Source organism: Agelaius phoeniceus, chromosome W, assembly GCF_051311805.1.
Source record: "Agelaius phoeniceus isolate bAgePho1 chromosome W, bAgePho1.hap1, whole genome shotgun sequence".
Lineage (NCBI taxonomy): Eukaryota > Metazoa > Chordata > Aves > Passeriformes > Icteridae > Agelaius > Agelaius phoeniceus.
In genome coordinates this window covers 15826686-15851910 of record NC_135301.1, presented here as the reverse complement: position 1 = coordinate 15851910, position 25225 = coordinate 15826686, and positions in this window count along the sequence as shown.

Below are 25225 nucleotides of genomic sequence, written 5' to 3'. Positions count from 1 at the left end.
GGCCCTGGACATTGCAGAAAGAGAGAAATGGCCAAAGCTCTACCTCTACACTAATTCATGGATGGTAGGCAGTGCTCTGTGGGGATGGCTGGAGAAGTGGAAAAAGGCCAATTGGCAGCATAGGGAAAAACCAATTTGGGCTGCTGAAGAGTGGAAAGACATTGCTACCAGGGTAGAGAAACTATTGGTGAAAGTCTGCCAGGTAGATTCCCATGTCCCCAAGAGTAAGGCTAATGAGGAGCACCAAAATAACAACTCGGTAGATCAGGTTGAAAAGATAGAGGTCTCAAAGATAGACTTAGATTGGCAACACAAGGGGGAGTTGTTCCTAGCTAAATGGGCTCATGATGCCTCAGGTCATCAGGGTAGAGATGCTACCTATAAGTGGGCACAAGACCAAGGGGTGGATTTAACCCCTTTCTCAGGTTATCCATGACTGTGAAACGTGTGCTGCCATCAAACAGGCCAAGCAAGTGAAGCCCCTATGGTATGGTGGGCGGTGGTCCAAATATAAGTATGGGGAGGCCTTGCAGATTGATTACGTTACACTGCCCCAGACATGCCAGAGTAAGCGCTACGTGCTCACAGTGGTAGATGCCACCATGGGATGGTTAAAGACCTACCCTGTGCTGCATGCTACTGCCTGTAACACCATCCTAGGCCTTGAAAAGCAGGTCCTTTGGAAGCATGGTACCCCTGAGATGACTGAGTCAGGCAATGGGACCCATTTCCAGAACCGCCTTATCAACACCTGGGCTAGGGAACATAGCATTGAGTGGGTATACCATATCCCCTACCATGCGCCAGCTGCCGGCAAAGTAGAGAGGTACAGTGGACTGTTAAAAACCCAGTTGAAAGCATTGGGTGGGGGATCTTTCAAAAATTGGGCGCAGCATCTAGCAAAGGCCACCTGGTTAGTTAACACCTGAGGCTCCACCAACCGAGTAGGTCCTGCCCAATCTGAGCCCCTGCATACAGAGGACAAAGTCCCAGTGGTACATTTCAGAGGTTTCTTAGGGAAGACAGTTTGGATCAATTCTGCCTCGAGTACAGACAAACTCATCCATGGGGTTGTCTTTGCTCAGGGACAAATTGTACTTAGTGGATAATGCAGAGAGATGGAACAACACGTGTACCTCAGGGAGATCTGATTGTTGGGTGATGTGGAGAGCTTTGTGGATAATTGACTAGCTGAGAAAGGCCACTTTGATGTGATACCGTTGGATAAGGATAGGGGAAACAAGCTGGGGATTAAGTAACCAGTGTCCAATCACTGACAGAGGTCATGGTGACCTTCACTGAAACAGGAAGATGGGGGAGAAAATCGCTTGCCAGAAAATGAAGATAGCCTTGGTAGAGGAGCTATAAGAATGTAAACATAGAAACAAAATAATCATTAGAGCATAGAAGTAGGTGTGGTTGATCTAAGTGTGCTTTAACCAATAATGAGCTCAGCTTTTGCAATATGTATAAGCTTCATTAACACCAATATAAATATGTGTGAGCTATCAATAAACTTTGGGATTTGCTGTTCACGCATATTGTGTGAGGCAATTCTTCTGACGTTCACGACAAATGGTGACCCCGACGTGATCTTGATCTTCCTATACAGCTGACAGTTTGGTGTGGAACAAAATTTTTACGGGGTGCACTTACTCAGCATAACAGAAAAATGGGGGAGATATGGGCCTTGGAATGGATATCTCCTCCACTTCAACAACAGAAAACCCTTCTTCAGAAAATTGAAATTTTAGCTGATTTGCTCAAAAAGTGTCGTGAACGGGTGTTACAGATTACGGGGAAGGAACCTGATCAGATACAGATACCAATGAAGAAAGATACATTGACCTGGTACCTGACAAACAGTATGGAATTACAAGAGGCCCTATTGGGAGCCGGTAGTGTGACTGCCACTGATGACATTCCCAATGTACCATTGAATTGGATAAGACAGTGGGGTTGGATTCAATGCCCAAAAAGATCACTAAAGCCCTTGTCAGATGCTATAACTGCTTACACAGATGCAGGAAGAAAATCCAAAACTGCTGCAGTGACCTGGCAAGAAGAGGGACAATTGCATCATCATATACTCCAAGCTACTGAGTTGGACACTTTGCAAACGATGGAGCTATTGGCTGTTGTATGGGCCATGATGCATTTCTCTGGACCTCTCAACACTGTAACAGATTCTTTGTATGTTGCAGGAGTGTGTGAGTGAATAGAGGATGCCTCTATAAAAGAGGTTCAAAACAGGAGGTTACATGAGCTGTTTATGCAGCTGCAGAGAGCAATTAAGCTAAGAAAGCATTCCTTTTGTGTTATCCATATCAGAAGTCACAAATGGGATATTGGTCTGGGAGAGGGTAACATGCGAGCAGATAAATTAGTCTCAATCACACAAGCAACTCTGATTCCCAAACAAACCATAGCCAGAGAGGCACACTCCATGTTCCACCAGAATGCAAAAGGCCTTCATAGAGAATTTCAGATATCTATGGAGGAGGCACGGGCAATAGTCAAAGCCTGTCCTATATGTAGTCATCATAATGGAGGCTGTGGTTTAGGTCTGGGAGTTAACCCAAGAGGGCTGAGCACAAATGAGACCTGGCAAATGGATGTCACACATGTGGCAGAGTTTGGGAGGTTGAAGTACGTACATGTTACCATAGACACAGTCATTTTATACGGGCCACAGCACAGACTGGTGAGAAAGCAGGGCAGGTAGAGAGACATCTCAGTAGTTGTTTTGCAGTAATGGGAGTGCCACAGCGCATCAAAACAGATAATGGGCCTGCTTACTGTAGCAAAAGAATAAAGCAATTCATGCAGATGTGGGGGATAGAACACGTAACAGGCATCCCTAATTCTCCTACAGAGCAAGCGATTGTAGAGAGAGCAAATGGTACCTTGAAAAGATATTTGAGTAAATATATGGATACCAGAGAGCCACAAGAAAGATTGTTAAAGTGTTTGTTTGTTTTGATCCACTTGTGTGTTTTTGGGGAAAATAAGGTTCCTGCTGTGATTCGTCACTACGTACAGGAAACAGATGGTGTAAAGAAAGATGTATGGGTGAGATACAGAGATCCTAAAACAGGACAATGGCAAGGTCCTGCTAAGGTGTTATATTGGGGCCGCGGATATCTTTGTGTTTCTACCCCTACAGGATCTCTGTGGGTACCTGCTAAATGGACCCGAGCAGCTGTGTTTGATGGAACATCTCGATCAGCTGAGCAAAGAGGATCGTCAGCGAGTGGAGACGAAGCTGTTGATCATCCTTCGACCGATACTTCTTAAACTGAAAGGACAGTGTGATGCTGCCATCGATCGAGCAGTTGATCTGTGCAAATCTCTTGATAACATATTAAGCTTGCATTCAGTGTTTTCTGATTTTGAATCTGAAGGGCCTAGGGATTTAGCTTGTATTAAGTGTCAAGATAGACGTTGTGCTGCATGGATACTGCTTTTTTGTGGAGGTTGTCAGGAAACTAAGTGGGTACATCAATCTCGATTAGCTGAATTGTGGTGTGGAAAATGTAGTTTCTATTGGCGGTTTAACTCTTGGCAGAGAGATCTTAAATTGTTTACAGGACTACCTGGTTTCCAAGGGTTACAGTTGTATGAATCCCCAGAACAGAAAATCCTTGCATGGTTTAGATGGGAAATACAACATTTAGTCAAACGTGTTTTGGGGCTACCTCAGTCGTGTATTTTGCAGACTAAGTGTGGTAGAAATATTCCTCTGTCACAGTCGAGTGTGATAGGTCCTATTTCAGAAGGTCAGGATCCCAACCAAATGTGGAAGGATTGTTTGAAGAACCTAAAGAAGCTAAATCTGAGAAAGAAGAGATATTCTTAAAAGTTTGTGACAGACATGATGGCCGGGTGGTTCAAAGAGGTGCCTGGAAGGATCAGGGTGAGATGGAAACTTTATGCTATTGCTTTATTAATTTTTGCTTCTTTTGTGGACAGTGTAGACCATCAGGCATGGGCCCCACCTCAGCCCAAGACTAACATATGGGTCACCCTGGCAAACTTGACTAAACAGGAGGCTATTTGCCTGTCATTATCTTCTCCTGGCAATCCATTCACAACCTGTTTGGTTGGATTACCAGCAGATCCCTGGCCGTGCCCTTCACATGTACCAACTTGTAAGGTCAGCAATGCTAGGACGAGTGTGGATAATTGGGATCAGTGGGTTTCCCGCTTTCCTATAGCACCACAGGAACCCCAAGAGTTGGAGTTGTTAGGGTCAGTGATGGCAGATGCATGTATTCACTTTAACCATAGAAGCCTGCTGTCAGTCAAGAACCATTCTAATGTTGTAACTTCCAGCATGGCTGTCTACCGTAATGCATCGGCCTGGTGCAATAATTATACAACAAAAAGAGTGTCAGTCTCATCAAATGACCCTATTCAATTGCCAGCAGGATATTTCCTGATATGTGGAGACCGTGCTTGGGCCGGTATCCCATCAATGCTGCACGGGGGACCATGTACACTTGGACGGCTGTCTCTACTTACACCTAACATGTCCATGATACTAAACATGAGCCGTCGCCATCGTAGAGGCAGACGAATGGCTCATGCATTTGCAGCAGACTGCCGGGATGATGTGAAGTTTTGGTCCCCAGCGGCCATAGTTGCAGCATCTTTCTTAGCTCCAGGGGTATCAGCAGCACGTGCTCATGCTATTTTAAATAGGTTAGGGTGTTGGCTTGCTAAACAAACAAATGCAACTTCTTTAGCAATTTCTAGTCTTTTGCTTGATGTTGATTCTGTTTGCCATGCGACACTTCAAAATAGAGCTGCAATTGATTTTCTCTTACTTGCACAAGGCCATGGTTGTGAAGAATTTGAAGGCATGTGTTGCATGAATCTTTCTGATCATGCACAGTCTGTTCACTCACAGCTCTCTGAGTTGCGGAGGTTAACTGGGAACTCACAGGTAGAATCAGGCCTTGGTATTGATGGATGGCTCAAATCTTTAAGCTTAGGATCATGGTTACGCTCTATTGTTTAGGTTGGCATTGTAGTAGCTATTGTAGCTTTGTTGTTAGTATTAATTTTGACATGTTTTTGTATATGCTTACAGAATATGGTGCGAAAGATGATAGCTACCGCATTTAATCAAACCATGCTTGTTCAACAGAAAAACGGGGGAAATGTGGAGATCTTTGTGGATAATTGGCTAGCTGAGAAAGGCCACTTCGATGTGATACCGTTGGATAAGGATAGGGGAAACAAGCTGGGGATTAAGTAACCAGTGTCCAATCACTGACAGAGGTCATGGTGACCTTCACTGAAATAGGAAGATGGGGGAGAAAATCGCTTGCCAGAAAATGAAGATAGCCTAGGTAGAGGAGCTATAAGAATGTAAACATAGAAACAAAATAATCATTAGAGCATAGAAGTAGGTGTGGTTGATCTAAGTGTGCTTTAACCAATAATGAGCTCAGCTTTTGCAATATGTATAAGCTTCATTAGCACCAATATAAATATGTGTGAGCTATCAATAAACTTTGGGATTTGCTGTTCACGCATATTGTGTGAGGCAATTCTTCCGCCGTTCACGACAGGGTGAGAACCATATATAAATATCACTGTTTGCTGAATGTCACTGCCATTTTCTGTGTATAGCGGTATACTGCATTTATGTATATATAGATATATATGTATGTATATATGTATGTGTTGATAGAGTTAGAATATATATTAGTTTTGGTAGTAAGTTGGCAATGTGGGGATAAGGGGTGGAATGTCTTGGGGTGACTGTATGATGCTGAATTGTATCCCCATTTGTCAGTTTAGCCCAGAAATAAGTTTTGTACCTTTAAAACTAGATCTGAGAATGAAGGGGGAGAGAAGAAGTAGTGGTGGAATGTCTGAGGCAGCTGTATTCAATCACATAGTAATAAGAGCTTCAGCATTCTTTCTCACAGACTGTTTTGTCTGCAGCACCGACAGTGGGACAGAGCTCTCCTTTGCGTTTTAGTTAGTTTTTTTAGCTAGCTGAGGCAGAAACATTCCCCGGACTGTGGCTTTTCTTTTTCTTGGAGTTGTTCAAACCTGCTCTGGACTGAAAACCCAGAAAAACACCGGGAGCTCACACCTGTGGCCCACCAGGGCCCGGGACTCAGCATTTTCCAGTGGAGGAGGGACTGATGACAGACTGACTGAGCTGAGCTACACCCTATGGCAAGGACTTTCTGAGTTTGCCATCTCTTCAAAACCACACGAGGTTTTATTGTTTATTAGTATTAATTTTTTATGCTTGTGAATACTCTACTTGTTAAATAAACAGGTTTTTTCCACTTTTCTCCAAGGAAATCTTTTCCCAAACCAGCTGGGTGAATGGCTGCTAGAATCTGCTTTCTAGGGGGACTCCTTTTAAGTTTCCTCCAAAATTTGCCTTAAACCATGACAAATACATTTTTGGTGCCCAATGTGTGGCTCAAGAAAATGAAAAAAACCTGTACTGATGTGGGAATGACATTTCTGTGCTGTTCTTGTGAGCCAGCGAAGGCTTCTTGGGTATAAGGAAAGCCTCATATCTCTCTCAAGGAATTTACCAAGGCTATCACCATGACAACGTGAAAAATGAGAGCAAGTAAAAATATCTGGAATTTGGTTGGTTCACACAGTGGCATGGTTCCTTTCACCTATTGAGGGCTTTGTTTTTTTCTTTATGACCAATGGGCAGTGTATGTGTTCATTCAGTAAATGTAAGTATCTTATAAAACTATAAAAGCAACATGTTGCTTCAATAAATAAGTCTATACAGCCTTCTAACTGAGTCCTGGTGCTTTGTGCCATGTGGGGCTCTATAGCAACATACTGATTGCATTTTGGTTGCACTTACTCTGTATTGGGATAAAGCAGTCAGTAGCTGTTGAATTGCACCAAATAGTTTATTTAGTTGTTTTGCACTGGGTTCTGTATTATTGCACAGATAAGTGTGTTTGTATCCTCATGGGATTCCCCTCTTATATCACATGGTCTTTCCTTTCCCCAAAAGCCCCAGTGGTAATGGTTTGTCCCAGGTTTACTCCTCCCCATGCCCCTTCCTCACCTGTATCCCATTGGCTGAGGTCCTCTTCCCCAACCCCCCATTCCCCCAAGCTTAAAATTCTCCCGCCATGAGGCTTCTGTCTCTTTTTCACCTGGGAAGTCACCTGGACCACCTGGTGACTCCTATCTAGGAAATAAAATAGGACTTTGTTCCCGAGAGGAAAAAAGCACCTTTCATCTTTTGCTTTTGTCCTATGTAAGATTGTGAGGGCTAAGGTCCATAGCTAGCTGGATTGGACCTGAACAGCCCATCAGATCAATCTTACAAGTAGCCATATTGCTTCAATTCATAATGTCCCTCTGGGTGGAGGCCTTCATGTGTCTCTGGTCCCTAGGCTTTTTTGAGGTTTTCATACCTTTCTAGTCCCTAGGCTTATTTTCTTATCCGGAGATAGCTCCAGTGTTGTCCCTAACACATAGCTTTTACAGTAGAGGGGCATGGTTTAGAATAGCTATTTTGCTGGGCATGGTAATAATGATTTATAGGGAGTTTACAAAGGAATTGGAGTTTAAGATATGTATGGTTTATAGTTTCTTCATCTTGTTAGCGTTCAGGTACACACATAATCAAAGATAGATTATATGCAGGTGCTTTATTGAGGTGTGTGGGAACTAGGGGTATTAGCAACCCAAATCTAGCTCCGTCGTTTTGTCCAAAGTGCACATATTTATACAATCTCATCTGTAGCACTAATCACTATGACAACCTTATCAATATTGCTTCATTAGAACTTAGCCTGACCTTGTACAGAAATGTATGAATCGTATCTATAGGTTGTCGCAGACATCTTTTATGGAAAATCCTTTCCTTAGGATTTTTCCTCCTGAGAAGCTGAGAGGCCTCAGGAAAAAAATGTAAACAATGATTATCTGCTGCTGTGGAATGCATCAGGTGGATCTGTGATTGGTCTCATAGAGTTGTTTCTAATTAATGGCCAATCACAGTCAGCTGGCTTGGACTCTCTGTCCGAGACAGAAGCTTTTGTTATCATTCCTTCCTATTCTATTCTTAGCTAGCCTTCTGATGAAATCCTTTCTTCTATTCTTTTAGTATAGTTTTAATATAATATATATCATAAAATAATAAATCAAGCCTTCTGAAACATGGAGTCAGATCTTCATCTCTTCCCTCATCCTAAGACTCCTGTGAACACCGTCACAATAGGTATCTTAGAAACTCTAAATACTGATCCCCGTTACTATAAACATTCTAGCTTGCTAAACTATCCCAAACACTAAGCATTATTTTGGCCTAGCTATTCATGATTTTCAGAAATATTTAACCCTATACTAACAATCCTACCCTGCGTCCCAGTTCCAGTAGCGTGTTTTGGGGGTTTAGTAGTAATTGCACTCACTTTGTTAGAGGAGGAGCAGGGGATGAGGCTTTTCAGCCTTCCCTTTCCTTCACAGAATCACAGAATCACTAGGTCGGAAGAGACCTTCAAGATCAAGTCCAACCCATGCCCTAACACCTCTACTAAACCATGGCACCAAGTGCCACATCCAGTCTTTTTTTAAACCCATTCAGGGATGGCAACTCCACCACTTCCCTGGGCAGATCATTCCAGTAATTTATCACCCTTTCTGTAAAAAACTATTTCCTAATATCCAACCTATATTTCCCTTGGCACAGCTTAAGACTCTGTCCTTTCGTTCTGTCAGTTGCTGCTTGGAGAAAGAGACCAACCCCCACCTGACTTCAACCACCTTTCAGGAAGTTGTAGAGAGTGATAAGGTCACCTCTGAGTCTCCTATTCTCCAGGCTTAATAGCCCCAGCTCCCTCAGTCGCTCCTCATAGGGCTTGTGTTCCAAGCCCCTCATCGGCCTTGTTGCCCTCCTCTGGATGCACTCAAGCATCTCAACGTCCTTCTGAAACAGAGTGAAAATTTACCAGGGTAGGAATCCATTTTGGATTTAGATGAAATGTGCCACTTTGAATTAAGTCTGTAGCTTGCTAGCATAGCTGAGATATGCTATTTTAATTTGTTTAGTCAGTTAGCTTTGCTGCACTCACAAAAACTGCCTCAGTCAAGGAAAACGGAATGCAAATTTCCAAGCTAAAGAGATAGGAAGGGCCCCTTGAACTTTGAAACAAAGGCAAGAGACGGACAGGATGACCAGAGAGTGTTTTCTCTGTACAAGGACTAATTGCAAGTTGTAACGCGAAACCAGTAAAATGAATATGCATTAACCTATTGTGAAACTCCATGCATATGTACAAGTAAGGGGGATAAAAAAAGGATAGGGAGTTCTCAGGGGTGCGCATGTCCTTTAGGGGGAATGATCCCCACATGCATCCAGTGCTGTAATAAACATACCAGCTTTAATACTTTTACAAAGATGTGGAGTTTTTTAGTTTCCGCAAATCACTTCTTAAACTGAGGGGCCCAGAATTGGACACAGTACTCAAGGTGTGGCCTCACCAGTGCCAAGTACAGGGGAAGGATGACTTCCCTGGTCCTGCTGGCCACACTATTCCTGATGCAGGCCAGGATGCCATTGGCCTTCTTGGCCACCAGGGCACACTGCTGGGTCATGTTCAGTCGGCTGTTGACCAGTACCCCCAGGTCCCTTTCTGCCTGGGCACTGTCCAGCCACACTGTTCCCAGACTATGGCACTGAAGGGGGTTATTGTGGCCAAAGTGCAGGACTTGGCACTTGGACTTATTAAACTTCATCCTATTGGACTCTGCCCATCCATCCAACTGTTACATGCCTCTCTGCAGAGCCCTCCTACCCTCCAAGAGATCGACACACAATCCTAGCTTAGTGTCGTCTGCAAATTTACTAATGAAAGATTCAATACCCTCATCCATATTATCAATAAAGATATTGAAAAGAACTGGCCCCAGCACAGATCCCTGAGGAACACCACTGGTGACTGGCCACCAGCTGGATGCAGCACTATTCACCACCACCCTCTGGGCCCGGCCATCCAGCCAGTTCTTAACCCAGCAAAAAGTGCTCCTGTCCAAGCTGTGGGCTGCCAGCTTGTCTAGGAGTATGCTGTGGGAGACAGTGTCAAAGGCCTTGCTGAAGTCCAAATAGACAACATCCACAGCCTTTCCTGCATGCACTATGTGGGTCACTTGGTCATAAAAGGAGACCAGGTTGGTCAAACATGACCTACCCCTCCTAAACCCATGCTGGCTGGGTCTGATACCCTGGCCATCCTGTAAGTGCTGCGTGATGACACTCAGTAGAAACTGCTCCATTAGCTTACCAGGTACTGAGGTCAGGCTAACTGGCCTATAATTACCAGGATCCTCTTTCCCACCTTTTTTGTGAATGGGTGTCACATTGGCCAGCTTCCAGTCATCTGGAACCTCACCAGTGAGCCAGGACTGTTGGTAAATGATGGACAGTGGCTTTGCAAGCTCATCTGCCAGCTCCCTCATCACCCTGGGATGGATCTCATCTGGTCCCATAGATTTATGAACATCCAAGTGGCTCAGCAGTTCTCTGACTGTATCCTCCTGGATAACAGGGGGACCATTCTGCTCCCTGACACCACCTACCAACCCAGGAGGAGAGTTGTCCTTAGGTCAATCTGTCTTCCCACTAAGGACTGAGGCAAAAAAGGCATTAAGCACTTCCGCCTTCTCCTCATCTGCAGTTACTAAGTTCCCTCCCGCATCTAGTAGAGAACAAAGGTTGGTCTTACCCTTCCTTTTGACGTTAATATATTTTAATATATTTGCAAAAACATTTTTTATAATCCTTCACAAAAGTTAGCAAATTAAGTTTGAACTGAGCTTTGGCCTCTTTAATTTTTTTCCTATATGTCCTAGCAACCCCCTTAAATACTTCCTGAGAGACCTGACCCTCCTTCCAAAGATGATACATTTTCTTTTATTCCTAAGTTCCTTTGAAACCTCGTTGCTCATCCAGGCTGGACATCTGCCTCACTGACTCATCTTTCAGCACACAGGGACAGTCTGTTCCTGTGCCCTCAAAATCTCTGCTTTGAAGCATGCCCACCTTTCCTGAACACCTTTGTTTTTAAGGGCTGCTTCCCAAGGAACTCTCTGAATAAGTCTCCTAAATAGGCCAAAGTCTGCCCTCCGGAAGTCCAATGCAAAAGTCTTATTGATGTTCCTCCTGATTTCACCAAATATCATGAACTCTATAATTTCATGATCACTGTGCCCCAAGCAGCCTCCAACCGCCACATCTCCCACCAGCCCATCTCTATTTAACTACAACAGATCTAACATAGTCTCTCCCCTGGTGAGCTGACCCACCAGCTGCTATAGAAAGTTGTCATCCACACAATCTAAAAATTTCCTGGACTGCTTTTTTTTTCTGCTGTATTAAGTTCCCAGCAGATATCTGGCAAGTTGAAGTTGCTTACAAGAACAAGAGCTGATGAGCCTGAAACAATCTCCAGCTGTTTATAGAATAAGTTGCCTACCTCTTCTTCCTGATTGGGTAGACAATAACAGACTCCCAGTAGGATGTCAGCCTTGTTGGCCTTCCCCTTAATTATCACCCATAGGCATTCAACTTCATCATCATTAGTTTCAATACTTATGGCGTCAAAAGCCTCCCTAATATACAGGGCCACCCCTCTGATAGTGGAGCCCTGGAAAATGTTAAAAATAGTCTTTGAAAATATTAGGCTTTGTGTTTTCTCAGATCACTGCACCTGCATAAGCAGTATGATAAATGATATAATTGTTAGATGTGGTGATTGTTTAGTAATTAAATATAATTATTATATAACCATAAGAAGAATCGTGAGAAACTATGTTGGAAGTTTAAAGGGGGCTATGTTTAGCTGAAATCTGTATATACAATAGAATAATATAAGTTTGATAATTATCATGAAAGTTATATAACAATAGAGTGTAAAACACGTTCACCTCGAATGTATGGTGGGAATCAGATTTGGGTGGAAACTACCCCGATTCCCAGAGCTCTTGAATAAAAAGCACCGCATATAATCGCTTATGTGATTATGTGTTTTGAACGCTAACACCTCCACCTCTTCCCCCTTTCCTGTCTCTTCTGAAGAGCTTGTAGCCATCCAGTGCAGTGCTCCAGTCATGTGAGTCATCCCACCATGTTTCTGTGATGGCAATTACATTATAGCTCTGCTGTTGCACCATGGCTTCCAGCTCTTCTTGTTTGTTACCCATGCTGCATGCATTGGTATACATGCACCTCAGCTGGGCTACTGATTTCACCCCTAACTCAGGCTTACCACCCTTGGGCTTCCAGACAGACCAGCTGCATCCCCTTCCCCCTTCAAACCTAGTTTAAAGCCCTCTCAATGAGTTCTGCCAAGTCATGACCTAAAATCCTTCTGGCCCTAACAAAGAGATAGAGCCCATGTGGTTCCAGCAGGCCAGGTGCCGTAAATGTTGCCCCATGATCAAAGAACCCAAAATTCTGCTGATGGCACCAACCCTTGAGCCACTTGCTGATAATGTGAGCTCTCCTATTCCTTTTACCATTTTTATCAGCCACCAAAGGGACTGAGGAAAAGACTACCTGTGCCCTGCCCTATCAACCACTTGACCCAGTGCCCTTAAGTCCCTTTTAATTGCCCTGACACTCCTCTTTTCAGTCTCATCACTGCCAGCCTGGAGTATCAGCAGTGGGTAATAATCATAGGGCTGAATCAGCGCAGAAAATCTCTCAGTAATATCCCATACCTGAACCCCAGGGAGGCAGCAGACCTCCCCGTGGGATGGGTCCGGTTGACATATGGGCCCCTCTGATCCCCTCAGAAGGGAGTCACCCACTACTATTCACCTTCTTTTCTTTTTGATGTTAGAGGTGGTGATCCATCTTACAGGTGAATCATAACTGGGAGGCTTACTGGGCAGATAATTTTCTTCTACATCATCTGGCTGACTCTTTGGATCCAAGGGTTCATACCTATTGTGAAGTGGCACCTGGCTTGGAGATGGGGGTCAGGAGGAATTTTTATTATTAGCTCCCTGAGCAGGGAACCATTTCCACTCCCCTTCATCTACCAGGTGTCCTTCTATTGTGTGACAGTGGGAGGCATGGGAGTCCTCTGACTCCTGGTGGGCCTCCCTCAAGGATGGAATTGGTGCCTTCTGTAAAAACATTACATGATTTGCAAAAATTGTTCGGCACAATAAATTGGATTAGGCCAATGCTCAGCATCACAAATTAAGAAATAAGTCCTTTGTTCAAATTGCTAAAAGGTGACACTGATTTGTTGTCTGCACGAAACCTGGCAAAGGAAGCACATCTCACCCTTGAAATAATTGCTGAAAAAATTAGCTCCTGTAATGCAGCCTGTTATGTTGTGGATTTCCCTGTGACTCTATTTGTAATTAATAACATTTTTCAGCCTTTTGTCATTTTTGGTCAAGTGTCCACAGATGTCGAAGATGTTTATATTTTAGAATGGGTATTCCTTCCCCATACTTCTAAGCAAACAATAACCACTCATTTAGAAATGTGCCTAGATGCTGTTACCAGAGATAGACAACGTGCCGGTCAAATACTAGGGCGAGATCCTGATATCATTGACATTCCTATACATAGGCATGAATTTGATTCTTTACTACAAGTCTCAGTAGCTTGTGCTGTTTCTTTTGCTGATCTCTTAAGGAAAATATCATTTCATTTACCATCTCACAAACTCCTTCAGGCTCTAAACTCTCTTCCACTAAGTGTTAACTCCTTTGTCACCTCAGCCCCAATTCCAAATACTGTAACAGTGTTTATAGATGGATCAGGAAAAACTCACAAAGCTGCGGTGACTTGGTATGATGGAGTTGAGTGGAAGGATCATGCTGTTACACAAATTGGCTTGGCACAAGTAATTGAACTCAGAGCTGCAGTGGAGGGGTTTCATCTTTTTCATAACTTGTCTTTTAATCTCATAGCAGGTAGTGCGCATGTTACTGGAATACTTCTGCGAATGCTTGACATTTTTCTGCACTTTGTAAATACTGATGATATAACCCTGTTACTTGTTGCGTTCTTATCTCTCATTCATTCTTGTCCTAACCTTTTTTTTTGTCATGCATATTCACTCCCATTCTAACTTACCAGGTTCCCTAAAAGAAGGGAAGGCTAGTGCTGACAGCTTGATGATTAGTCATATCTAATCAGACATTTACAGCTGCCTAAGAATCTCATGCCTTTTTTTTCATCAAAATGCTGCTGGTATTTCAGTGTCCCAGGCACGCATGATTGTTAGCGCTTGTCCTGACTGCCAGCATGTTTCTTCTCCTAATGTGCCTACTGGGGTAGTGCATAGATGGCTTACAGCCTGTCAATTATGGCAAACTGATGTTACACACATTCCGTCCTCTGGCCAGAAGAAATTTGCTCATTGTTCTATTGACTTTTTTTCAGGCTTTTTAGTCTCCACTGCACATACAGGTGAATCTGCAGAAGATGTTGGTTGACACTGTGCATTTGCGACAATGGGTCAGCCACAGGAAATGCACTATGATAATGGCCGTCTGCTTATCAATCCAATTCTGTCACTATGTGCCTCCCCCAATTGGATGGGGAAAGATTTCCTTGGAGAAAAGTGGAAAAAAACCTGTTTATTTAACAAGCAAAGTATTCACAAGCATAAAAAATTAATACTAATAAACAATAAAACCTCTTGCGGTTTTGAAGAGATGGCAAACTCAGAAAGTCCTTGCCATAGGGTGTAGCTCAGCTCAGTCAGTCTGTCATCAGTCCCTCCTCCACTGGAAAATGCTGAGTCCCGGGCCCTGGTGGGCCACAGGTGTGAGCTCCCGGTGTTTTTCTGGGTTTTCAGTCCAGAGCAGGTTTGAACAACTCCAAGAAAAAGAAAAGCCACAGTCCGGGGAATGTTTCTGCCTCAGCTAGCTAAAAAAACTAACTAAAACGCAAAGGAGAGCTCTGTCCCACTGTCGGTGCTGCAGACAAAACAGTCTGTGAGAAAGAATGCTGAAGCTCTTATTACTATGTGATTGAATACAGCTGCCTCAGACATTCCACCACTTCTTCTTCTCTCCCCCTTCATTCTCAGATCTAGTTTTAAAGGTACAAAACTTATTTCTGGGCTAAACTGACAAATGGGGATACAATTCAGCATCATAAAGTCACCCCAGGAAGCCCATAATGACCCTTTTGCTCATACAGCTGCAGAACGTCACTTTAAAAACTCTAAAGATAGGCTGCAACATCCTAAGCTATTATATAGACAGCTTCCTGATACAACCATCTGGCATGAACCTGCTGATTTATTATCATGGGGTCAACAATATGCTTGTGTTCTATCCCCTACAAGTGCATTGTGGGTACCAGCTAAAGCTGTCAAACAGTACTATGAGCTGGAAGGATGCCCAACAGAATCCTGCTCAGGAGATGATCAAGTTGAAGCCGGCCAACCCCTCTGTCCTAGGGTGACATTATGATGCTTGTATCCCCAATAGACTGTTCTGTTTGTGCTGAATATTTATATTCTGTGCCTTCAAGACTGGCTCTGAGAGCAAAGGCAGGAAGAAGAAGAAGCACGGAGTTTTGTTATCAGGGACTGCACTCACTCCTCCGCAGTCTGCTGGAACACAGAACTCCACTGTGGTGTATGGGCATGGATAGGGCAGAACACAGCGCTCCATTGTCTTTTAGTTAGTTTAGCTAGCTGAGGCAGAGAAGTTCCCTGGACCATTTGTCATTGCCTTTTCTTGGAACTGTTCAAACCTGCTCCAGACTGGGACCTGGGGAAACACTGAGAGCTTGCACTTTGTAGCCCACCAGGGCCTACTCTGGGCAGCAGCCTTTCCCAGCGCCAGAGGGACTGATAACATAGCCACCACCCACGGGAGAGACTTTCTGAATTTGTCATCTCTTCAGCATGATGAATGAGTTTTGTTATCTGGTATTGTTCATTTTTTACACTGGAGAGTGCTTTGCCTGTTAAATAAACAGGTTTTTTCCACTTCTCACTGAGGAAATCCTTCCTGAACCAGTTGGGGGGAGGGGACGTATGAGTTTTCTTTCTGGGGGGGCCCCTTTTGGAGGTTTTCTCCCAAATTTGCCCTAAACTAGGACACCCTCAAAAGGGAAGAAGTGAAAACATAACATGGGGTGATCTCAAGGGTCTGGATGCTGAGGCATTGTCCTGGTTTAGGGCAAATTTGAGAAAGGCTGCTGCCTGTGTGTTGTGTCCCCACACCCAGACAACTGAATCCCCAAGTCCCAGACTAGAGAGCTGTAGGATTCCCCATTTCTATTTTACTCACTCAAAACGCCGTCTTTCACTTGCTCAGACCTTCGACACATACACATTTCCTTCTATTTAATGTCTGTGTGGTTTAATGTACATACAATAGCAGTCACATCCAACAAACAGTGATATTTGCATATGAGTCTCACCCCACAATCAGATCTCCCTGAGGTACACATCGTGTTGTTCCATCTCTCTGCATTATCCACCATGTGGAACCTGCTCCCTGAGCAAAGACAACCCCACAAATGGGTTTGTCTTTACTCGAGGCAGAATTGATCCACACGGTCTTCCCTAACAAACCTCTGACATGTACCACTGGGACTTTGTCTACTATATTCAGGGACTCAGACCGGGCAGGACCTGCTCGGTTGGTAGAACCTCGGGTATTAACTAACCAGGTGGCCTTTGCTAAATGCTGCGCCCAATTTTTGAAAGACCCCCCACCCAATGCTTTCAACTGGGTTTTTAACAGTCCACTGTACCTCTCCACTTTGCCTGCAGCTGGTGCATGGTAGGGGATATGGTACACCCACTCAATGCCATGTTCCCTAGCCCAGGTGTTGATAAGGCTGTTCTGGAAATGAGTCCCATTGTCTAACTCAATCCTGGCAGGGGTACCATGCCTCCAAAGGACCTGCTTTTCAAGGCCGACGATGGTGTTCCAGGCAGTGGCGTGAGACACAGGGTAGATTTCCAACCATCCCGTGGTGGCTTCTACCATTGTAAGCACGTAGCACTTGCCTTGGTGTGTCTGCGGCAGTGTGATGTAGTCAATCTGCCAGGCTTCCCCATACTTGTACTTGGACCACTGCCAATCATACCATAGGGGCTTCATTCGCTTGGCCTGTTTGATGACTGCACACATTTCACAGTCATGGATAACCTAGGAAATACTGTCCATGGTTAGATCCACCCCTCGGTCTTGTGCCCACTTATAGGTGGCATCCCTACCATGATGGCCTGAGGCATCATGGGCTCATCGAGCTAGGAATAACTCTCCCTTGTGTTCCCAATCTAAGTCTATCTTTGACACCTCTATCTTTGCAGCCTGATCTACCTGCTTATTGTTGTGGTGCTCCTCATTAGCTTGACTCTTGGGGACATGGGCTTCTATGCGGTGGACTTTCACCGGTAGCATCCCCACCCTGGTAGAAACGTCTTTCCACTCTTCAGCAGCCCAAATTAGTTTTCCTCTACTCTGCCAGTTAGCCTCTTTCCACCTCTCCAACCATCCCCACAGAGCAATGACTACCATCCATGAATCAGTGTAGAGGTAGAGCTTTGGCCACTTCGCTCTTTCTGCAATGTCCAGGGCCAGTTGAACAGCTTTGAGTTCCGCAAGTTGGCTTGATCCACCTGCTCCTTCAGTAGCCTCCACGATCTTTTGTGTGGGGCTCCATATGGCTGCTTTCTGTTGCTATAGGACACAAAAGAACACACACTCACACCGTTCTCAAGGTGAAAGAGAAAAAAGGGCCGTTTATTTTCTGACTCCAACATTTATAGTTTTCCAAAAGTGACAGTGGATTGGAGGGTGACAGTGGCACCTCTCCAATGCCACTGGTTAAACCAACAGTCCATCAACTCTCTCCTCCTCCATCAAGGAATGCAAAACAATGAGTTATTTACAGAAAGTGTGTGAGAAAATTCACTACAAGAATGTCAACATCAGAAGGCTTAGAAAATCTTAAAAACCAGGGTGACATCTCACCCTTTTTCCATTTAAAAAGAAAAAGAAAAGAAAATGAACAATGTAAAAAGGAAAACATGAACAATGCTCAGTGTCCACTTGCGGACGAATCATCAGAGCGATCACTCCCGTCATCTGCATCTGAGTCATCACTCAATGATCCGCCCGCTTGATCCCTTTCAGGTTGGTCACGGTCTCCGTCTTGCTCATTGGCTGGATTCTGCCTCTGCAGTCGCAGGTCAGGGCGAACACATTTCGAAGGTACCCAGCGTACCCCAGTATCTGTGGATACACAAGCATAAACCCGCCCCAAAGCGATAAGGTCATAGGGACCTTCCCACTGTTTGGTGACTAAATTCTGCACCCGAACCTTCGCTCGAGGCTGATGTGCCTCGTCCGCAGCCTGAAACCAGAGATGGTGATTCAAAATGACAGGGTTATTCGAGTTCTGTGGCACAGTGAGATGATTGATGGTGTACAAAGCTTTTGCCAACCGACTGTGCAGGGTTTCACCCTGCATTCCCCGTTTTTGTTTTTGAAGAACCCGTTTCAGAGTACCATGAGCGCGTTCTACAATAGCTTGACCAGTCGGAGAATGAGGGATCCCGAACTTGTGCGAGACACCCCACAACTGCAGGAACTGCCGCACCTTTTGCGATGTGTAAGCAGGACCATTGTCGGTTTTCACCGCAGAAGGTATGCCCAAAATGGCAAAGGCCTGCCTCCAGCGGGCAAGGACATCATGGGCCTTCTCCCCAGTGTGAGCCGAAGCCCACATCGCAGAGGAGAACGTGTCCACAGTGACATGCACATACTTGAGCCGGCCAAACTCGGCAACCAGGGTGACATTGGTCTGCCAAAGCTCCAAGGCCCGAAGGCCTCTGGGGTTTACCCCTGCCGGCAAAGGCGGAGCAAGTGCATGGCAGTCATCACATGATTCAACAATGTCACGAGCCTCAGTTGGCGTCAGCTGAAACTGCTTCTGCAGGGTATGTGCGTTTTGGTGGAAAAACCCATGCGATGCCTTGGCCTGCGCGAGTGTATCAGGCTGAGGCGCTACCCACGCTGGGTTAGCCAGCTTGTCAGCCCTCGCGTTACCTTCCACTATAAAGCCCGGCAAATTGGTGTGACTCCTCACATGCAGAACATAGAATGGATGAAGTCGGGCCTGAATGGCACACCACAAGGTCTTCAGTAAGTGAAACAAGGCAGGATTACAGACCTCCTTCAAGACCGAGTGACCCAACCGCTGTGCGATATCAGCCACATAGGTGGAATCCGTGACCAAGTTGAAAGGTTCCTGGGAGAATCTCTCAAATGCCATGACAGCAGCCCTCAGTTCAACCAATTGGGCTGACCTATCCTCATGGCCTTCCAGAACCTGCCACTCAGATCCGTCCCTCCAGGTAACAATGGCCTTCCCAGTCCTCCCTGAACCATCAGTGAAGACGGTGGGTCCTTGCAAGGGCTCCTGGCTATTTTTGGGCCACAAAGAGATTTTTGTGGATTTTTCCATATGCAGTAGCCTATGGCTGGGCAGATGATAAGTGATCTGCCCGGAGAAATTTTCCAGAGCACTCTGCAGGGACACACTGTTTGCAAAGCTCCAGTCAAAATCTTCCCGTTGCATCGGGAGTATGATCTTTGCGGGATACGCACCCATCAATTGCAAACACCGTTGCCAGCATTTGATTATCAAGCGAGGGATCAATTCAAACAACGCAGTTGCCGTCTTCTGCGGCTGATGGGGCAGGAAAACCCATTCCAAAATGTGCAAGGAATCAGACCAATTGTCACTCCACTGGTCAATGATACCCGTGGGATACGAATCTGGAGTGGTGACGAACACAGTGACATCAACGGAGGGATCAATGCGATAAACTTGGCAAGCTGAAACAGCTTGCTGAACCACCTCCAACGCCTTATGCGCATCAGGGGTCAGTGTGCGAGGTGATTTTAGATCAGCGTCTCCTTTCAACAAATCATACAGAGGAGACAACTGCGCATCGGTTACTCCCAAATACGGACGCAACCAAGTGATGACACCTACCAATTTCTGAACATCATTCAGTGTCCTCACAGGATGCACAAATTGCACCTCCTGGTGACGGATAGTCCGTTCCAGAATTTTGACCCCCAAATACTTCCAAGGTGGTTGCTGTTGGACCTTCTCCGGAGCCACCTGCAGTCCCTGAGCATGCAAAGCATCAAGCAACCGAGGCTGAATCCTCAGCAGCTCATCCTGGGTGGACGCGGCCACCAAAATGTCGTCCAAATAATGATACAGACGCGCATCAGGAAACTGCCTGCGAACTCCAGACAAGGCACGGGCCACATACCACTGGCATATGGCAGGAGAATTGCGCATGCCCTGAGGCAATGTCCTCCATTGGTATCTCTGTGCAGGCTCAGCCTCGTTAATTGCTGGCACTGAGAAGGCAAACTTCGGTCTGTCATCGGGATGCAAAGGAATTGTAAAGAAACAATCCTTCAGATCCACAATGAGGACCGGCCAGTCTGCAGGAAGCATGGTAGGCGATGGCATGCCCGCCTGCAATGTTCCCATGCTTTCCATCACGACATTGACACTTCGGAGGTCTTGCAACAACCTCCATTTCCCAGATTTCTTTTTGATGCAGAAGACAGGGGTGTTCCGGGGGCTGGTGGAAGGCTCCAGATGACCCTGGTCCAACTGCTCCTGCACCAGATTCCGAAGGGCATTCAACTTCTCTTGAGGGAGGGGCCGCTGCTTTTCCCATACAGGTTTGTCAACCAGCCACCGTATAGGAGGCGTCAGACACTCTGCGCCCTTCACTGCAGCGACCCCCATCAAAAATCCGTCCCAATGCGCACCCCCCAAGCAGACAGAACATCCCTCCCCCAAAGGTTGGCAGGAGTAGAAGTAACATGAGGCCTGACCCAGGCCACCTGTCCCTCTGGGTTCGTGACCAGCACGGGCCGTTGGCTCACGTAACATTGCGCCGTCCCTCCCAGGCCAGCGACAGATGTCCCCACCGGATCCAAGGGCCACTCTAGGGCCCAGGTCACAAGGGCGAGAACCGTGACGTCAGCACCGCTGTCGAGAAGCCCGTGGATGTGGACTTCTGGCGGCGTCGCACCAGGAACAGACAGGGTGCACAGCATCTCGGGACGGTCCTTGGTCAGGACAGCAGTCCAGTGAACTTGAGGCGGCCCAGTGGAGCCAAAACTGCCAGCTCCACGCGACTGATCAGCTGACCTGCAAACAGAGGACTTGAAAGGCACAAGTTGAGCAAGCCGAGTCCCTTTCAGGATCGTGACAGGGGGGGTGGGTGTGGAGACCATGGCAGAAATCTGCCCCGTGAAATCCGCATCGATGAGCCCCAGGTGCACAATGATGCCCTGAAGGGTGGCACTAGACCTCCCCATAAGGAGAGCACTCATGCCCCCACCCAAGGGACCAAAGGCATCCAGGGGAACCTTGCGTATCTGAGAAGACTCTAACACAACTGTTGCTGCGGTGCAGACATCCACTCCTCCTGATCCACGGGTGCTGGCTGCAAGCTGGCAAAGGAGACCTCCATTGGCACCCGGGTCTGGAGAGAAGCTTGTGTCCGCACGCGTCCCCCCTGCGCGCTCCGCTTGCTGTTTCCCGAGCCTGGCAAAGCCTGGCCATTAGCATGAACAGTTGCCTTGCACACATCGGACATATGATTTGGCCTACCACACCGACCACACAAGAACATGGGGAACTTCACCTTCTGCGCTTTCTTCCCCTGCTTCTTGCTATCCTGCGCAATCCCCCGCTGCGGCCGCTTGCCCTGCGGCGCCGCCCAAACCGGCCGCACAGCGGCAGCCACGGCAGCCAACTTCCGATCCAGGGGGACGATGTCCGCACAGGCCTCCGCCATCTCAGAAACAGTAGGATCACCAGGCAGAGCCACTATGACTTTCCTACAAGCAGCATTGCAATTGCACTTGACAAGGTTCGTAATCGTAACGCTCCTTGCCACAGGATCAGGCACCTGCCTCTCCACGGATGCAATCAGCCTTTCCGCGAACGTCATGAAAGGCTCGTCATCCCCCTGGACAATGGTCGAGAACGGCGGCCTCGGAGCAGCCATTTCCAGGGTCTGAACAATCGCTGCCATGCCCAGCATGTGGCACTGGTCAAGCACAAGGGGATCAAATCCAACCTGCCCCTGAACATCTTTATAAAGCCCTGTTCCCAGCAGCATGTCAGCGACAACCCCACGCCTGGGGTCCTGCGGACCCAGCGCAGCATTCCGCAGCACCACGATGGGCCGCCAAACGAGCCCACTTGGTCTCAAAAATACCATACTGCACAGGGTCAAAAAGAGAACGTGCCACACGACGGAGATCGTGAGGCGTCAGCATATCCGAATCAACCCTCCGGAGAGTCCGCATAACCTCAGCGGACCCCAAACCATGCTGAGCAACTGCCTCACGGAGCTCCTTCTCCAGCTTATATGAAAGGGGTTCATGGGTGTTATGAGCAACACCCCTGAGCACAGGGAAAACCTGAGGATCCCCTGGCAAAGCCACCGCACCTGCCGCGCCCCGGTCCTTGGGCCCAACAGGGACAAGAGACGAAGATCCCCTGGGAGCCAGGCCAACACCACTCGGCCCTGGGCCCCCCGCAGCACCGGCAGAGCCAAAGGAGCCCGCCCCACGACCCTGCAGGTGCCGCGAGGAAACAGGCTCATTCATCTCGTCAGTCTTGGTTTTCACCTCTCGCCAAAAACGCTCGAGGTGCCTGGGACGCACGGTCACCTGACATGCGGGAAGCGTCCACAAATTCGACGAGGAAGTGCCGTGGCCCCAGGCACCCACCGGCCTCCCGCTGGCCGTGTCAACAGGTACACTAAAGGTAAACACCCCAGTGCCCTGTTGCGCTACAGCTCCAGCAGGGGGCACCCCGGCAGACGCAGGTCCCGGCGCGGCCCGCAAATCCGGCGCGGGCCGGGACAAGACTGGCGCGGGGCCCCCGGCCCCTGACACAGGGGAGGGACGGGTCGCCGAGAGAGACGCAGTCCGTGCAGCTGCGTCACTGCAGGACGGCACCAGGGAGCCCGGCAAGCCCCCTATGAGGGTCCGTCCCAAACCACAAGACTGCCCAGCGGGTACCGCCCCCACCGAGCAGAGAGGGGCGGGCTGCCCGCCCACCGGAGCGGGGCCGGACAGAATTCCGACCGACGCCCCGCCCCTGGCTGCGTCCACCGACTGCGCATGCTCAGTGGGCTGCACCGGCCCAGAGACGGGTGACGAGTGACGCCCCGCCCCCGGGTGCTTCCACCGACTGAGCATGCCCAGCAGGCTGCGCAGGCCCAGAGACGGGCGAAGTCGTCCCCCCCGCCGAGGAGCCCGGCTCGGAGGCGGGCGACCCCGCCCCCGCCGTGGCCAGGGGGAACTTCGTGGAAACACCGCAATTCAGACACCAGGTTGTCACCGAACCAGACTCAAGCTGAGGCGGAGGCTGGCCCTCAAAAACCGGAAAGGCACAAAGAAAATGCAACCCGTCCCCCACCCCACCGCCCACGCAGGGCGAAGCAGGACGAGGACGGCCCGCTGAATCCACAGAGCCCCCAGAAACCCATGGGGCTCTGCCCCCCAGCACACCGTCCGGAGGCGGGGAGGGGGACCCCTCATCGGACAAAAACTCAAACTCCCTCTCCTCCACGTCTGAGACAGAAGAGCTTCCCTGGGAACTCCGAGGGGTACAAGAACCAGACCCCTCCCAAAGCTCCACACATCTCTTCCACTGCACCAGCAGCGGTCCCGCATCTAGAGTGCAATCGTCAAAAAGGGCCTCCATGAGGTGGGTCCCCACACGAGACCACTCCTCCCTGGAGAACACCTTCTCAGGACCCAAAAGAAACCCTCGCTCTCGGGCCCACAGAAACAATCTCTCAAAATCATCTCAGGAAACAGAAATCCGTTTCCACTCCAGGACCCCCCTCCAAAGATCCAAAAGGAGGAGATCCTCCTCAAAACCCACAGCGCTTGCCATTACCCTAAGAACCGCAGGCAGAGCACCAAAGAGGGGAGGGGAAAACCTCACCGCAATCTGCTGCAATACACACGTCGGGGTCACCAGATGTCGCTATAGGACACAAAAGAACACACGCTCACACCGTTCTCAAGGTGAAAGAGAAAAAAGGGCCGTTTATTTTCTGACTCCAACATTTATAGTTTTCCAAAAGTGACAGTGGATTGGAGGGTGACAGTGGCACCTCTCCAATGCCACTGGTTAAACCAACAGTCCATCAACTCTCTCCTCCTCCATCAAGGAATGCAAAACAATGAGTTATTTACAGAAAGTGTGTGAGAAAATTCACTACAAGAATGTCAACATCAGAAGGCTTAGAAAATCTTAAAAAACCAGGGTGACAGCTTTCGACTTCCAATTCATCCCTACCATGCAACAGGAACTGTCAGTGAAAAGAGCATAGCGTGTTTCCCCTGCTGGCAGTTGGTTGTATGGTGGAGCTTCTTCAGCCCATGCCACTTGTTCTACATCTGTGACACCAAAATTCTCACCTTTGGGCCAATTTGTAAATATATCCAGAATCCCAGGGCGATTCAGTTTACCAATATGGGTGCACTGTGTGATGAGAGCAATCCACTTGCTCCATGTAGCACTGGTGGCATGGTGGGTGCAGGGAACCTTGCCTTTGAACATCCACCCCAGCACCGGTAGTCAGGGTGGCAGGAGGAGTTGTGCTTCTGTACCAATCACCTCTGAGGCAGCTTGGACTCCTTCGTAGGCAGCCAAGATTTCCTTCTCTGTTGGAGTGTAGTTGGCTTCCGACCCTCCGTAGCTTCAACTCCAAAATCCTAGTAGTCAGCCTCAAGTCTCACCAGGCACCTTCTGCCAAAGGCTCCAGGACAAACCATGGCTCCCAGCTGCAGAGTAGAGCAGGTTCTTCACATCTGGTCAAGTCCGGACTGGGCCAAGGGCTACTGCATGAGCGATCTCCTGCTTGATCTGGCAAGGGCTTGTTGCTGTTCAGGACCCCACTGGAAAGTGTTCATCTTGCAGGTAACCAGGTAAAGAGGGCTCACAATCTTCCTGTGCTAGAGAATGTGCATTCTACAAAAGCCTATGGCACCTGGGAAAGCTTGTGTTTCCTTCTTGTTGGTTGGTGGAGACATTGCTGTGATCTTGTTGATGACATCGATGGGAATCTGATGCTGTCCATCTTGCCACTTTACTCCCAGGAACTGGATCTCATGAGTTGGTCCCTTAACTTTGCCC